The sequence below is a fragment of the Sapajus apella genome, unplaced genomic scaffold, assembly GCF_009761245.1.
Source record: "Sapajus apella isolate SASKATOON/1434 unplaced genomic scaffold, GSC_monkey_1.0 scaffold2, whole genome shotgun sequence".
Classification (NCBI taxonomy): Eukaryota; Metazoa; Chordata; class Mammalia; order Primates; family Cebidae; genus Sapajus; species Sapajus apella.
In genome coordinates, this window is record NW_022436942.1 from 70,439,705 (window position 1) to 70,455,393 (window position 15,689).

Below are 15,689 nucleotides of genomic sequence, written 5' to 3' on the forward strand. Positions count from 1 at the left end.
TTTTTTTTTTTTTTTTTTTTTTTTTTTTTTTGAGATGAAGTCTCCATCTTGTTGCCCAGGCTGGAATGCAATGGCATGATCTCGGCTCACAGCAAACTCCACCTCCTGGGTTCAGGCGATTCTCCTGCCTCAACCTCCCAGGTAGCTGGGATTACAGGCGCATGCCACCATGCCCAGTTAATTTGGTATTTTTAGTAGAGATGAGGTTTCTCCATGTTGGTTGGGCTGGTGTTGAACTCCCAATGTCAGGTGATCCACTCACCTCTGCCTCCCAAAATGCTGGGATTACAGGCATGAGCCATTGTGCTGGCCAGGTTAAAATATCTTTAAGAACCTTGTTTACCAAAGCAAAGAAGTATCTAATAAATGAAAGACATATCAAAAAGATTACACAGCATTAAAAAAAAGACTCTTAGATTCACTATTTTCAGAATCTTTATTGCACAGTATTAGTTTTATATTAATTACAAAATGCTAATGTATGGTATGAACGGCAATAATACAATTCTAGGCTTCCAGTAGCTCAATAAACTGCTATTACTATGTATTTTATTCTTTAATTGCAGCAGCCTCCATGTTCTCATATCTAAAAGATAATTTCAGCTGGGCCCAGTGGCTCATGCCTGTCATCCCAGCACTTTGGGAGGTGAAGGCAGGCGGATAAGGAGTTCTAGGTCAGGAGTTTGAGACTAGCCTGGTCAACATGATGAAACCCCGCTCTACTAAAAATACAAAAATTAGCCAGGTATAGTGGTGTGCACCTGTAATCCCAGCTATTTCAGAGGCTGAGGCATAAGAAGTTGGTTGAACCTGGGAGGTGTAGGTTGCAATGAGCCAACATCATGTCACTGCACTTCAGCCTGGGCGACAGAGTGAAACTCTGTCTCAAAAAATAAAAATAAAAACTAATTCCTATTGTATCTATCCCACAAGTTTATTCTTAGAGTAATAAAATAATGTGGTCAGTTAAACAAAATATGACTCATCCATAAAATAAAAAATTATAATCTATTAAAAAGTATTATGAGCTGAGCGCAGTGGCACAAATCTGTAATCCCAGCTATTCAGGAGGCCGAGGCAGGGGGATCACTTCAGCTCAGGAGTTCAAGACCAGCTTGATCAACATAGCAAGACCTCATTTCAAAAAAAAAGGCCAAAAAAGAATTATGGTATGTTATCAATATGAAAAATATCCTTATATGTATTGTTTAGTATTAGGTACAAATAGCATATACAGTATGATCTCAAGGACAGAATATTATTCAGGAGGTAAGAAATGTGCCTGTTTATGACCATAGCAAAAATGACAGATTATGACCAAAGAAAGGAACCTTAAACTAACATTTTGAATCATAACTGATAACACCAAAAAGATTCATTCAAAACATGTATCAAGAAAATTTAGAGAGCCGGGCGTGGTGGCTCACGCCTGTAATCCCAGCACTTTGGGAGGCTGAGGCAGGTGGATCACGAGGTCAAGAGATCGAGACCATCCTGGTCAACATGGTGAAACCCCGTCTCTACTAAAAATACAAAAAATTAGCTGGGCATGGTGGCGCGTGCCTGTAGTCCCGGCTGAGGCAGAAGAATTGCCTGAACCCAGGAGGCGGAGGTTGCGGTGAGCCAAGATTGTGCCATTGCACTCCAGCCTGGGTAACAAGAGCGAAACTCCGTCTCAAAAAAAAAAAAAAAAAAAAAGAAAATTTAGAGGAGATACTGTTTCTCAGTTGTAAATAATGCCAGAAAAACTCATAAGGCTACAAGAGACAGAGGTCCAAAGCTACATTTGCTAAAAAGAAATTTGTGTCACTGGGCTGGGGTGGCTCACACCTGTAATCCCAGCACTTTGGGAGGCTGAGGTGGGTGAATCACGAGGTCAGGAGTTCAAGACCAGCCTGGGCAAGATGGCGAAACCACGTCTCTACTAAAAATACAAAAATTAGCCGGGTGCACTGACGGGCGCCTATAATCCCAGCTTCTTGGAAGGCTGAGGCAGAAGAATCGCTTGAACTGGGAAGGCGGAGGTTGCAGTGAGCTGAGATCCTGCCACCGCACTCTAGCCTGGGCAACAGAGCAAGACCCTGTCTCAAAAAAAAAAAAAAAAAAAAAAGGCAGGGCGCAGTGGCTCACACCTGTAATCCCAGCACTTTGGAAGGCTGAGGCAGGTGGATCACCTGAGGTCAGGAGTTTGAGACCAGCCTAACCAACATAGAGAAACCCCATCTCTACTAAAAATACAAAAAATTAGCCAGGCGTGGTGGTGCATGCCTATAATCCCAGCTACTCAGGAGGCTGAGACAGGAGAATCGCTTGAACCTGGGAGGTGGAGGTTGCAGTGAGCCGAGATCGTACCATTGCACTCCAGCCTGGGCAACAAGAACAAAACTCGGAAGGAAGGAAAGAAGGAAGGGAGGAAGAGAGGGAGGGAGGAGGGAGGGAGGGAGGGAGGGAGGAGGAAGGGAGGGACGGAGGGAAGAAAGGAACGAAGGAAGAAAGTAAAGAAGGAAAGAAGGAAATAAATTTGTGTCATTGTCAACACAGAAAGAAGCTTACTCTCAACAAACACACATCCTAAATCCTGTAGTATAATAACTGCCACTCAAAGTGTGGTCCTGGGCCCTGAGCATCATCGGCATTACCTGGGACCCAGTTAGAAACGCAGAATCTTCTCTATCATGTGAATCATGCTTTTTTTTAAAAAAAGAATAATATAAACAAACAAAAAAGAAATGCCAAAAAAATTGCAAACTCTGAGGACCTCCCTGCTTCCCCAGCAACCACTACACCAGACTCTACCTCTACACATTATTTTATTTTATTACGTATTTTATTTTTGGGACAGAGTTTCACTCTGTTGCCCAGACTGCAGTGCAGGAGCATGATCTCAGCTCATTATGACCTCTGCCTCCCAGATTCAAGCGATTCTTGTGCCTCAGCTTCTGAATAGCTGGGATTACAGGTGCCAGCCACCATGCCTGACTAATTTTTGTATTTTTAGTAGACACGGCGTTTCACCATGTTAGCCAGGCTGGTCTTCAACTCCTGTTCTACAGTGATCCACCCACCTCGGCCTCCCAAAGTGCTGGGATTATAGGTATAAGCCACCTTGCCTGGCCTACATATTTTTTTTTTTTTTAAGAGACAAGATATCTGTCACCAGGCTGGAGTACAGCAACACAATCATAGCTCACTGCAACCTTAAACTTCTGGACTCAACTGATCCTTCTGCCCCAGCTTCCCAAAGTGCTGGGACTATAGGCATAAGTCACCACATTCACGCTTACTCTACATTTTAACAAAACCTTCAGGTGGTATGCACATTAAAATTTAAGAAGCGGGGCTACAAAGCCCAAAGAGAATTAAGAGGGAGGAATATGCACAGGTGCAACACAACAGTGGACTTTTTCCGACTGATGCAACAGAGCTATCTTCTGGTTTGGATGACAATCACATGGATAAGAAGCTGCAATGATCTTTCCTCCATTTTCTAGAAAGTATCTTTCTTACTAATTAGAAGAAAGCCGGAGTATTTCTAGGAAGTATCTAGGTAAAGGTTTAAACATATAAAAGTAGCAAAATAGTCAGGGGCAGTGGCATGCATCTATAGTCCCAGGTACTTGGGAGGCTGAGGCAGGATGATCTCTTGAGCCCAGGAGTCTGGGGCTGCAGTGTGCCATGACTGCACCTGTGACTAGCCACTGCACTCTAGCCTGGGTAACAGAGTGAGACCCTATCTCTAAGTAAATAAATAAATAAAATTTATAAAGTAGCAAAATACTATTTTTACCATTCATAAATTTTTTATCAAACAAGTTATATATCAAAAGAGGTTCCACTGGAAGCATCCATCATCCGAAGAATGCAGTTCTCCTTGAGTGGCAATTCTCAAGAACTAAGTACCCTGATCTTGTATCTCCAACAAAGTGAAAAAATAAAACAGAAATATAGAGAACAGAAAGTATTAAAATATATATGAGAAAATATATCATTAAGATGCCCTTTTGCAAAAATGTTTTAAACTCGGTCTACAGAAATAGATTATACCTGGCTTCATATGTCTCTAGCAAAAATAACATTATTTTAGTTAAAAATAAGATCAAGACAGTATTATTATTCAACTATAGAATAAAGACAAGCATCTAATTTTTTCCGGCTTTAAAGAACCTGAAGGACAATGTCTGTTCATTCATGACAATACATGACTTGAATTATAATGGGTGTTTTAACAGAAAAGCTCTTCTCCTATCCATATTTTCTTCATTATTATATGCCATATGTTAGTTGCTATTCTGGGTGTGTTCCCCATTTATCTCATTTAGTCTTTTTGTTTTACCTTTTTTTTTTTTTTTTGAGACAAGAGTCTCACTGTGTTGCCCAGGCTTGAGTGCAGTGGTGCAATCACTGCAGCCTCAACCTCTAGCCTCAAGTGATCCTCTCACCTCAGCCTCCCAAGTACCTGGGACTACAGGTGCATGCCACCATGCCTGGCTAATTTTCTGTTCTTTTTTTTTTTTTTTTTTGCATTTTAGGTTTTGGGGTACATGTGAAGAACATGCAAGATTGTTGCATAGACCTGGCTAATTTTCTAATCTTATTTTTGTAGAACTGGGGTCTCACTATGTTGCCTAGGCTGGTTTTGAACTCCTGGGCTCTGGCAAACCTCCCACCTTGGCCTCCCAAATGCTAAGAATACAGGTGTGAGTCACCATACCCAGCCCTTATTTATCCTTGAAGGGGAGCATTTTATAACCAAGAAATTAAAACACTGGTAGTTGGTAGGGCCAAGCTAACAGCTGGTGAGATATGTCAATGCCTAAGCTCATAGTCTTAACCACTAGGCTCACTCAGTCCATAAGCATCCTCTGAAGGACCCTGCGTTTTGAAGTCCCAGGTTATTTATTTGTCACTGACTCCATAGACCATCTTCCTTTAAATCCCACAGGACACAATATTCTGTATGGCCCTGCATGTTAACTTGTATTCCAAAAACAACAAAAAACTCTACAATACAATACTTTACGTACATTTAAAAACCAGTCATGAGCAAGACATATACTTATTTTTTGTGTAAGTACTTGCTTAGCTCCAGAAGCAGGAAGAATGACATTGAAGCACCAAATAGAACTACTGTACTTGAAGAAAGATGAACTACTTGAAGAAAGATGATCAGAATTTGGGAGCACTCTTCTAGTTAACACTGTAGGTTCCCAATTACAATGTGCATGGAAATTATCAAACAGACTTGCAACCAGAGGGCCTCTGAATTCATTACAAGTCCTCTGTCTCTATTGCTGTGATGCTTAAGTATCTATCTGTATTTACTGGGACTGTGTTTATGTACACAACTGTATACATCTGTTTGAAAAGAGTCACTGTTTCAGTTGTTGCAAAGCTGTCCCCATTGATCTGCTAACAGAGCTGAAGCTGCCATGGGTAATATCCTTGTTTTTTTTTTTTTTTTTTTTTTTCCCTAACATGCTAAGTTTCTGCGTATTTCATACTTTAATATATTCTCCAAAATACCACTGTTGCCTTATGGAAGTTAATATTGTCCAGTGCAAAGAGTAAGGGCCCTGAGGAAGCCAATCTGCAGGCCTCCTCTATGGGAACACAAGGAAGTTATGGAGGCTCCTGCGGAGTGACGAGAGAAAGGGGGGCACATGAGGCTGCACGTGGTGGCATACGCCTGTAATCCCAGCTACCTGGGAGGCTGAGGCAGGAGAATCACTTAAACCCAGGAAGTGGAGGTTGCAGTGAGCTGAGATTGTGCCACTGCACTCCAACCTGGCAAGACAGCAAGATTTCGTCAAGAAAGAAAGGAAAGAAAGGAAAGAAAAGAAAGAAAGAAAAAGAAAGAGAGAGAGAGAGAGAGAGAGAGAGAGAGAGAGAGAGAGAAAGAAAGGAAGGAAGGAAGGAAGGAAGGAAGGAAGGAAGGAAGGAAGGAAGGAAGAAGGAAGGGGCGGCTGGGCGCGGTGGCTCACCCCTGTAATCCCAGCATTTTGAGAGGCCAAGGCGGGCGGATCACAAGGTCAACAGATAGAGACCATCCTGGCCAACATGGTGAAACCCCATCTCTACTAAAAATACAAAAATTAGCTGGGCGTGGTGGTGCACACCTGTAGTCACAGCTACTTGGGAGGCTGAGGCAGGAGAATTGCTTTAACCCAGGAGGTGGAGGTTGCAGTGAGCCAAGATCATGCCACTGCACTCTAGCCTGCAGCCTGGCGCCAAAGTGAGACTGTGTCTCAAAAAAAAAAAAGAACAACAACAAAAGAAAGAAAGAAGAAAGAGAGAGAGAGAGAAAGGAAGGAAGGAAGGAAAGAAAGAAAGAGAGAGAGAGAGAAAGAAAGAAGCAAAGAAAGAAGAAAAAGAAAGAAAGAAAGAAAGAGAGAGAAAGGAAGGAAAGAAAGAAAGGAAGAAATCAAGGGGCACATCAGGAGCCCAGGTCAGAGAGGAATCTGCCTATGCATCACTCGTACATGTGCTCACTACCTCTGGGGTGCATCAAGACAGCTACTAATATTGGCTGCTGCTGGGAAGTTGAAAGTCGGGGAGGCAGATGAGGGGCCTTATGTTAGGAAGGAGATATTCTCCTGTATTCTCTCTTGACCTTTAGAATTTGAACTAATTTTAAGCAGAATAAATTCTATTAAAAAAAGAAAAAAGATATAAACAAAAAAAAGAATTTGAACCAATCCTAAATTTTCTTTTTTCTTTGTTTTTGTTTTTTGTTTTTTGTTTTAAGAGACAGGGTCTCGTTCTGTCACCCAGGCTGGAGTGCACTGGTACAATCATAGCTCACTGCAGCCTCAAACTGCTGGGCTCAACCAGTCCTTCTGCCTAAGCCTCCAGAGTAGCAGGGACTACAGGCACAGGTCACCATGCTCGGCTAATTTTTGTATATTTAATAAAGACGGGGTTTCACCGTGTTGGCCAGGCTGGTCTAGAATTCCTGACCTCATGTGATCCATCCACCTTGGCCTCCCAAAGTGCTGGGATTACAGGCATGAGCCACCATGCCTGGCCTCCCTTATGCTTTTTTATATCTTCTAAATTTCCAAAAATTCCTCTAACATTTTAATTTTTAAAAATTTTAAGCGTTTTGTAATGTTTTAAATAAATATTATAATAGCTTTATTATGCTAATCAATAATTAGATTATACTAAATTTTTTTTTTTTTTAGTCAGAGTCTTGCTCTATCGCCCAGGCTGGAGAACAATGGCATGATCTCTGCTCACCACAACCTCCACCTCCTGGGTTCAAGCAATTCTCCAAAGTAGCTGGGATTACAGGTGCATGCCACCACGCCCGGCTAATTTTTTTGTACTTTTAGTGAGCCGAGATCATGCCACATTGGTCAAGCTGGTCTTGAACTCCTGACTTCATGATCCGCCTGTCTCAGCCTCCCAAAATGCTAGGATTACAGGTGTGAGCCACTGTGCCTGGCCAGATTATATTAAATCTCAAAACTTCTATAACATTTCCACTGTTTTTTCTTTAATTTTTTTAAATGTATATATAATAAAATACATCATATATAAATATGTATTTATGTGTATATAAAATTTCATGAGTTCAAGCAATCCTCCCACCTTAGTCTCCCAAAGTGCGGGGATTACAGGTGTGAGCCATGGTGTCTGGCCTGATTTTCAAGGTACTGCCAGTCAATAAAACTTACTTAAAGGACATAGAATAGGTTTACTGACACCTGAAAACGTACCAAATAAACAGAATAGTGCTCATGTTCACTACTTAACCACAGAATAACTGAGTTAAACAAAAATTCAAAGTCATTAATATTTTTAGAATGATGATCAAAGCAACATATTTTCGATTAATTCCATCTAACTAGCTATTTTCAGATCTCTCAGGAATTTGTTATTTTCTATGCAAAACTCACTAAGCTCTCTACAAAAATCAAAGGTCCTGACCCCACATTACTTATCTAAGTCCCAATATTAAAAATATTAATAATATTACAACTGTTGGGAAGTGTTTTCTTCTTATCTGAAATGCAAAATGGGCTGGGCACGGTGGCTCATGCCTGCAATCCCAGCACTTTGGGAGGCCAAGGCAGGTGGATCACCTGAGGACAGGAGTTCGAGACCAGCCTGGCCAACACATAGTGAAACCCTGTCTCTGTGAAAAATACAAAAATTAGCTGGATGTAGTGGCACATGTATGTAGTTCCAGATACTTGAGAAGCCGAGGCAGGAGAATCCCTTGAACCCGGGAGGTAGAGCTTGCAGCAAGCCAAGATGGCGCCACTGCACTCCAGCCTGGGTGACAGAGCAAGACGTTGTCTCTCAAAAAAATAAAATAAAATAAAATAAACGCAAAATGTATGCCAGGTGCAGTTTATAATACCATCACTTTGAGAGGCTAAGGCAGGTGGATGACCAGCTAGAACAACATGATGAAACCCAACCCCTACAAAAATATAAAAATTAGCCAGGTGTGGTGGCACACGCCTATAGCCCCAGATACTCAAGAGGCTGAGGTGCTTGAATCAACTGAGCCCCGGGAGGTCCAAACTGCAGTAAGCCATGATTGTGCGCCACTGCCCTCCAGCCTTGGACAACAAAGTGAGACCCTGTCTCAATAAAAAAATAAAAATTTAAAAAATAAAAAGAAAAACGCAAAGTGTAACTGCAATTACAATTCCTAGAGTCTCACCTGAACTACTTCAATTCATCAAAAATAACTACCTATTCTTATTTATTTTCCGTTAGTGAATTTTTCCTGATGTGTGTCCTCAACTCAAGATCTTATTTGATCACAGAGCCCTAGAAGGCTTGTGGGGCATAAGATCTTGTCACAACTACTCAATTTTGTTTTGTGGCATGAAGGAAGACAATATGTAAACAAATAAGCTGCTGGGTGTGGTGGCTCACGCCTGTAATCCCAGCACCCTGGGAGGCCATGGTGGGTGGACCACTTGAAATCAGAAGTTCGAGACCACCCTGACCAACGTGGTGAAACCCAATCTCTACTAAAAATACAAAAAAGGGGCCGGGCATGGTGGCTCACAGCTATAATCCCAGCACTTTGGGCAGCCAAGGTGGGCGGATCATTTGAGGTCAGGAGTTCGAGACCAGCCTGGCCAAAATGGTAAGATTCCCGTCTCTGTTAAAAATACAAAAAAAAAAAAAAAAAAAAAAAAATTAGGCCAGGCCTAATTTTAGCTCACGCCTGTAATCCAAGCACTTTGGAGGCCAAGGCGGGAGGATCACTTGAGGTCAGGAGTTCAAGACCAGCCTGACCAACATGGTGAGACCCCATCTTTAAAAAAATAAAAATTAAATAAATAAATAAACAAATAGGCAGGCATGGTGGAGTGTGGCTGTAGTCCCAGCTACTTGGGAGGCTGAGGCAGGAGAATGGTTTGAACCCAGGAGGCAGAGGTTGCAGTGAGCCTGAATGGAGCCACTGCACTCTAGCCTGGGTGACAGAGCTAGACTTTCTCTCAAAAAAAAAAAAATTGGCTGGTTATGTTCCAATAAAACTTTACTTATGGGCTGGGCACAGTGGCTCATGCCTGTAATCCCAGCACTTTGGGAGGCCAAGGTGGGTAGATTACCTGAGGTCAGGAGTTCATGACCAGCCTGGCCAACACAGTGAAACCCCATCTCTACTGAAAATATAAAAATTATCCGGGTGTGGTGGTGGGCACCTGTATTCCCAGCTACTTGGGAGGCTGAGGCAGGAGAATCATTTGAACCTGGAGACGGAGGTTGCAGTGAGCCAAGACCTTGCCATTGTACTCCAGCCTGGGCAACAAGAATGAAACTATGTCTCAAAAGAAAAAAGAAAAAAAAAAAAAAAACTTTATTTACGAAAACAGATAGTTGGCTAGATATGACCATGAGTGCCACAGTTTACTGACCTCTAAAGAGCATTGTCTAATAGAAATATGTGAGACACATATATAATTTAATATTTTCCAGAAGCCATGTTATAAGGGTAAAAATAGATAAAATTAATTTTTGTATTTTTAATTTAAATAGTATGTTTTATTTAACCCATTATATATACAAATGATCATTTCAACATTTAATCAATATGAAATATTACTAGCTGGGCGTGGTGGCATATGCCTGTAGTCCTAGCTACTGGGGAAGCTAAGCCTAGGAGTTCAAGGTTACAGTGAGCTATGATAGTGCCACTGCACTCTGGTGTGGGACACAGCGAGACCCTGTCTCTAAAAATGTAAATTAAAATAAAAAATATTACTGAGATCTTTTCAATTTTTGTTTTGCATGAAGTCTTCAAAAATCTGGTGTGCATTTTACTTTCAGCACATTTCAATTCTGAAGTGCTCAGTAGCCACGTGTGGGTGATGTTTACCAAGTGGACAGTGCAGTTCTGGAGGCTACTTAAGTAAAAGTCCTGAACTTTGACAATACTAATGTAAAACAACAATCTGAACAACAAAAGAAACTGCAGGCATATAATTGTACTCTATAAAGAAGAGAGAAGCAAAAATGCATTTCAGATTTTAAAAACAATGTTTCTCCTGGAATAACAACTGTCAGTGCTTCTTCTTTGTTGTTTTCTTTTGAGACAGGGTCTCCCTGTGTTTCCCAGGCTGGAGTGCAGTGGCATGATCTTGGCTGATACACTGTAACCTCTGCCTTCTGGGCTCAATCGATCCTCCTACCTCAGCCTCCTGAGTACCTGGGACTACACGTGTGTACCACCACACCCAGTTAATTTTTTATTTGATTTTATTTTTTAGTAGAGATGGGATTTCATCATGTTTCCCATTAGCTGGTCTCAAACTCCTTGGCTCAGGCGATCTGCCCACCTTGGCCTCCCAAGGGGCTGGGATTACAGGCAACAGTTACTGTTTGAGGTTACCTGTTTAAAATGATTAGCAGCATTAGATACCAATGTTAACAACATTGTATTAAATTTTATTCACATACTTTCAGCTGACCAACATTCTCCTCAGACAAGAGGGGAAATACCCAAAATACTTGGTGAACAAAAAAAATTTGTTCTATTTTGGCAGAGCACAGTGGCTCACATCTGTAATCCCAGCACTTTGGGAGGCCAAGGTGGGTGGACAACTTGAGCTCAGGAGTTCAAGACCAGCCTGGGCAACCTAGTGAGACCCTATCTCTATGAAAAATTTTAAAAAATAAAAAATTAGTCAGGCACAGTAGTGTGAGCCTATAGTCCCAGCTACTTGGGAAGCTGAGATGGCAGGATCTCTTGAGCCCAAGAAACTGAGGCTGCAGTTTCTATAACTATACCACTGCACTCAGCCCGGGCAACAGACCTTGTACTTAAAACAACAAACCACTGTTCTATTTTGAAAAAATTGCTTGTTACTATTTTTTTAGTATCGTACATGTGGGAACACTGCCAATACTACTTGGGTTTGTTGACTGCCTTCAGTGGGAAGAAAATGGTGAACTCTGGCTGGGTGCAGTGGCTCATGCATGTAATCCCAGCACTCTGGGAAGCCGAAGCAAGCAGGTTACTTGAGGTCAGGAGTACGAGACCACCCTGGCCAACATGGTGTAACCCCATCTCTACCAAAAATACAAAAATTAGCCAGGTGTGGGGGCACACACCTGTAATCCCAGTTACTCGGGAGGCTGAGGCAGAATTGCTTCAACCAGGGAGGTGGAGAAAAAAAAGAAAACAAAACAAAATGCTCAATTTAAGCTAAAGGTATATGAAAATAAAGATTTTTCCATCCAAGGTCACAGATGCCGTGAATTCTATTCATAGATCACATGTACCTCTGAATCTCGTTTAGGTTCAGAACCCCTGAGGGAAAGAAAAATTACTTATAAAGTAACTGAAAAAATGTTTCCAGCAGGGCGCAGTCCCTCGAGCCTGTAATTCCAGAACTTTGGGAGGCTGAGGCAGGTGGATCACCTGAGGTAAGGAGCTCCAGACCAGTCTGGCCAACATGGTGAAATCCCATCTCTAGTAAAAATATCTGAATTTGGCCAGGCATAGTGGTGGGTACCTGTAATCCCAGCTGCTGGGGAGGCTGAGGCAGGAGAATCACCTGAATCCGGGAGGCAAAGGTTGCAGTGAGCAGAGATCACATCATTGCACTCCAGCCCGGGCAAACTCTGTCTCCAAAAAAAAAAAAAAAAAAAAAAAGTTTCCTCCAAAGTTCTTCAACTGTATTTTTACCTTTCCATCCATTTTCTCCTTTCCAGATTAAAAAAAAAAAAAGTAGTCGTTTTTCAGCTACTCTGTAACTGAATGATTAAGAAGGAATTGTTAGATACAGCGAACCCCAAGTTTCTCTTCAAAGAATCAATGTCAGTATGTTCAGCTCTCTTATTCTTTCTCTATTTTAAAGTTTAACTTCCTTGTAGTTTCAGTAAACAACCTTCTCCACCAGTTCTAATCAGTAGTTCACATCTGTTCCCCTGGCCCCTGGCTCCGTCCTGACTCATCCCAATCACCTTCTTCAGTCACTTGCTCTGGTCACCTTCTTTGACCAAGGTCACCCCTGGCTACCTGCTCTCACCCTCCTGTAACCATCCTTCCCACCAAACCACCCACCCTGCCACTTCAGCTTGGACACCTGCTCTCTTTAAAATAGCCAATCGGGATTAGTCTACCTTGTGCAGTCTAACCCTAGCCAATAGGAGAATGACACAGCAGTAGGGCAACCCCCATTAGGCATAAGTATCCATTTCCTCTTGTCCAGGTGTACACTTGCCATTGTTTCATCTATGAGCCACATCCTTCTATAGAAGTAAATTGCCTTGCTGAGGAAATTTATATTCAAGTGCTACTTCTTTTGTGGCATCAAAAATTCTACTTATAGGGCCGGGCGCGGTGGCTCAAGCCTGTAATCCCAGCACTTTGGGAGGCCGATGCAGGTGGATCACGAGGTCAAGAGATCGAGACCATCCTGGTCAACATGGTGAAACTCCGTCTCTACTAAAAATATAAAAAATCAGCTGGGCATGGTGGCGCGTGCCTGTAATCCTAGCTACTCAGGAGGCTGAGGCAGGGGAATTGCCTGAACCCAGGAGGCGGAGGTTGCGGTGAGCCGAGATCTCGCCATTGCACTCCAGCCTGGGTAACAAGAGCGAAACTCCGTCTCAAAAAAAAAAAAAAAAAAATTCTACTTATAACAGAATTAGTATCAAGAAATAAAGAAGGAAATTCTATTACCTACCACTGTTTTAATGCAAACATGTAGACATACGTTCTCCTTTAACATTCTTCTTTTTTTTGAAATTGAGACAAGCTCTCACTGTCATCCAGGCTGGACTGCAGTGGCACGATCAAGGCTCAGTGCAGCCTTAACCTCCCAGGGCTCAGGCAATCCTCCCAATTGGCTGGGCCTACAGGCTTGTGCTACCATGCTCAGTTAATTTTTAAATTATTTGTAGAGACAGGGTCTTCCTATGTTACCCAGGCTGGTCTCAAACTCCTGGGCTCAAGCAATCCTCCCATCTCAGTCTCCCAAAGTGGTGGAATTACAGGCATGAGCCACCACACCTGGCCAACATTCTTGATTATTTCAACAGTTAAAAAAAAAAAGCAAACATGTCACAGAGATAGAAGGTCCAGATTTTCTACTCTGTCCCATAAGTAGCTACATCGATTGTATCAGACTTTACACATTTGAAATCAGTAACACAAACTACAGAACACAGAGCAAATATAGTAAACACAGAAAAGATCCATTACAAATACAAACTGAATGTTAATATTTTGTTAGTATAAAAGCACTACTTGAATGCTGAACCTGTAGTTATTAGCATTACTAAACCTACAATATGCATAAAATACTTTGCAAATTATGCATCTTATTGTTAATCTAAAAGTGCTACACAATGTGCTCTGACCTACTAATTCAGCCAACTACAGGTTTCAGTAAAAGCTCTAGGGATCCAAATGTGTCCACTCCAATGTGTCCCATCATGGAACATTAATTATTCATCAAATGTGCTTAATAGCACTTTCTAAACTATAAGCTCCATGGAAATCTTCAACGTTATTGGGAGAGGATTCATACAGCATTATTAAAATCCCTTTAAATTATGAAGTATTAGCAGTAATAAGTCACCGAAACACTTTAAAAATCACTACAAATTTATAATTTACCAAACTCTATCAAGCAGATAACACTTTAAATACTAAAAATTATTTTGTTTCCTATAAATTATCTTTAATACTAAAAATTATTTTGTTTCCTATAAATTATCTTTAAATAGCCGATTTTTTAAATAGCAGATTTGAAGAAACAGCAGAAGACAATTATAGTATATCCATAATTTACTATGCAAACATTAAAAATTATATCTTTAGGCCGGGCGCGGTGGCTCACGCCTGTAATCCCAGCCCTTTGGGAGTCCAAGGCGGGTGGATCACGAGGTCAAGAGATCGAGACCATCCTGGTCAACATGGTGAAACCCCGTCTCTACTAAAAATACAAAAAATTAGCTGGGCATGGTGGCGCATGCCTGTAATCCCAGCTACTCAGGAGGCTGAGGCAGGAGAATTGCCTGAACCCAGGAGGCGGAGGTTGCGGTGAGCCGAGATCGCGCCATTGCACTCCAGCCTGGGTAACAAGAGCGAAACTCCGTCTCAAAAAAAAAAAAAAAATTATATCTTTAAATCTTATTCAACAAAATGTTCCCAGTAAGTGATTACAGGATCCAAAACTGCAAACAGCATATAATCCAAACTTTATCTATATAAAAATATGAGTTGAAAAAGCAAATAATAAAAAATTAATCTTGTTCCGGTGAAATGGTATAATCCCAGGGTATTTACTGTCTCTCTTATACTTTTAGATGTTTTCTCTATTTTCAACAACATCCCTGTATTACTTATGCATAATCAAAAAGGTTTTACATATCATAAAAATACAATCCACTTATTATCAGTATTTTTCATATAGGTCAAAAAATGTGGAATCACTCATGATATTAGCATGTAAGAGAGAAAATTTTCAGGGGATCTGAGTCCAAATAGTTGGCCTAACAACTGCTGTGTATTCTGAGCACACTTCAGGAGCCAATGTTTCTTTTCCTGGTATGTGCAGCTCCCTCGCCCTCGTGGTCTCTGGAGGCATCCTCAAACCATCACGGAGTAAGAAGTCGTCATTTCTCTCCTGCCTATATACAGACATGGTCTGTATTAACTGGATTACTGACCAAAATGAGCCTATGCCTGGACAAGAAGGTGATCAAGCCACAAAAGAGGTTCTCTGAAGTGAAGTCATAAGAGCGGGACGGCACTGACAGAAAATTCTGGCTTCTTTTGGCTGACCAGGGTTCAGCATGCATTTCTAGGTACTCAATTACATCCATTGGATGCACTTTTGGAGTGAAAGTTATTGGCTTACACAAATGATAAATTAAGCAAACCTATGAGTTTTTGCTTTTTTGTTTGTTTTTTTTTTTTTTTTGAGGCAGGGTCTTGCTCTGTCACCTAGGCTAAAGTGCAGTGACACGATCTTGGTTCACTGAGGCCCCTGCCTCTCAGGTGCAGGCAATTCTCCTGCCTCAGCCTCCCAAGTAGGTGGGATTACAGGTATCCACCATCAAGCCCAGCTAATTTTTTTTAATTTTCTGTAGAGACGGGGTTTTGCCATGTTGGTCAGGCTGGTCTCAAACTACTGACCTCAAGTGATCCGCCTGGCTTGGCCTCCCAAAATGCCAGGATTACAGGTGTGAGCCACTGCACCCAG

The 15,689-nt window shown here is 41.6% G+C and overlaps 1 protein-coding gene and 1 long non-coding RNA gene across 10 annotated transcripts in view; both read right to left on the reverse strand.

The window, feature by feature from the left end:
* Positions 1–4,469, reverse strand: part of LOC116524751 — a 10,389-nt gene extending 5,920 nt beyond the window's left edge. Inside the window, exon 1 of the long non-coding RNA XR_004257474.1 lies at positions 4,440–4,469. This is a non-coding gene — a long non-coding RNA (uncharacterized LOC116524751). The remainder of the gene's footprint in view (positions 1–4,439) is intronic.
* Positions 1–15,689, reverse strand: part of HECTD4 (HECT domain E3 ubiquitin protein ligase 4) — a 231,704-nt gene that overhangs the window by 202,114 nt on the left and 13,901 nt on the right. The window lies entirely within an intron of this gene.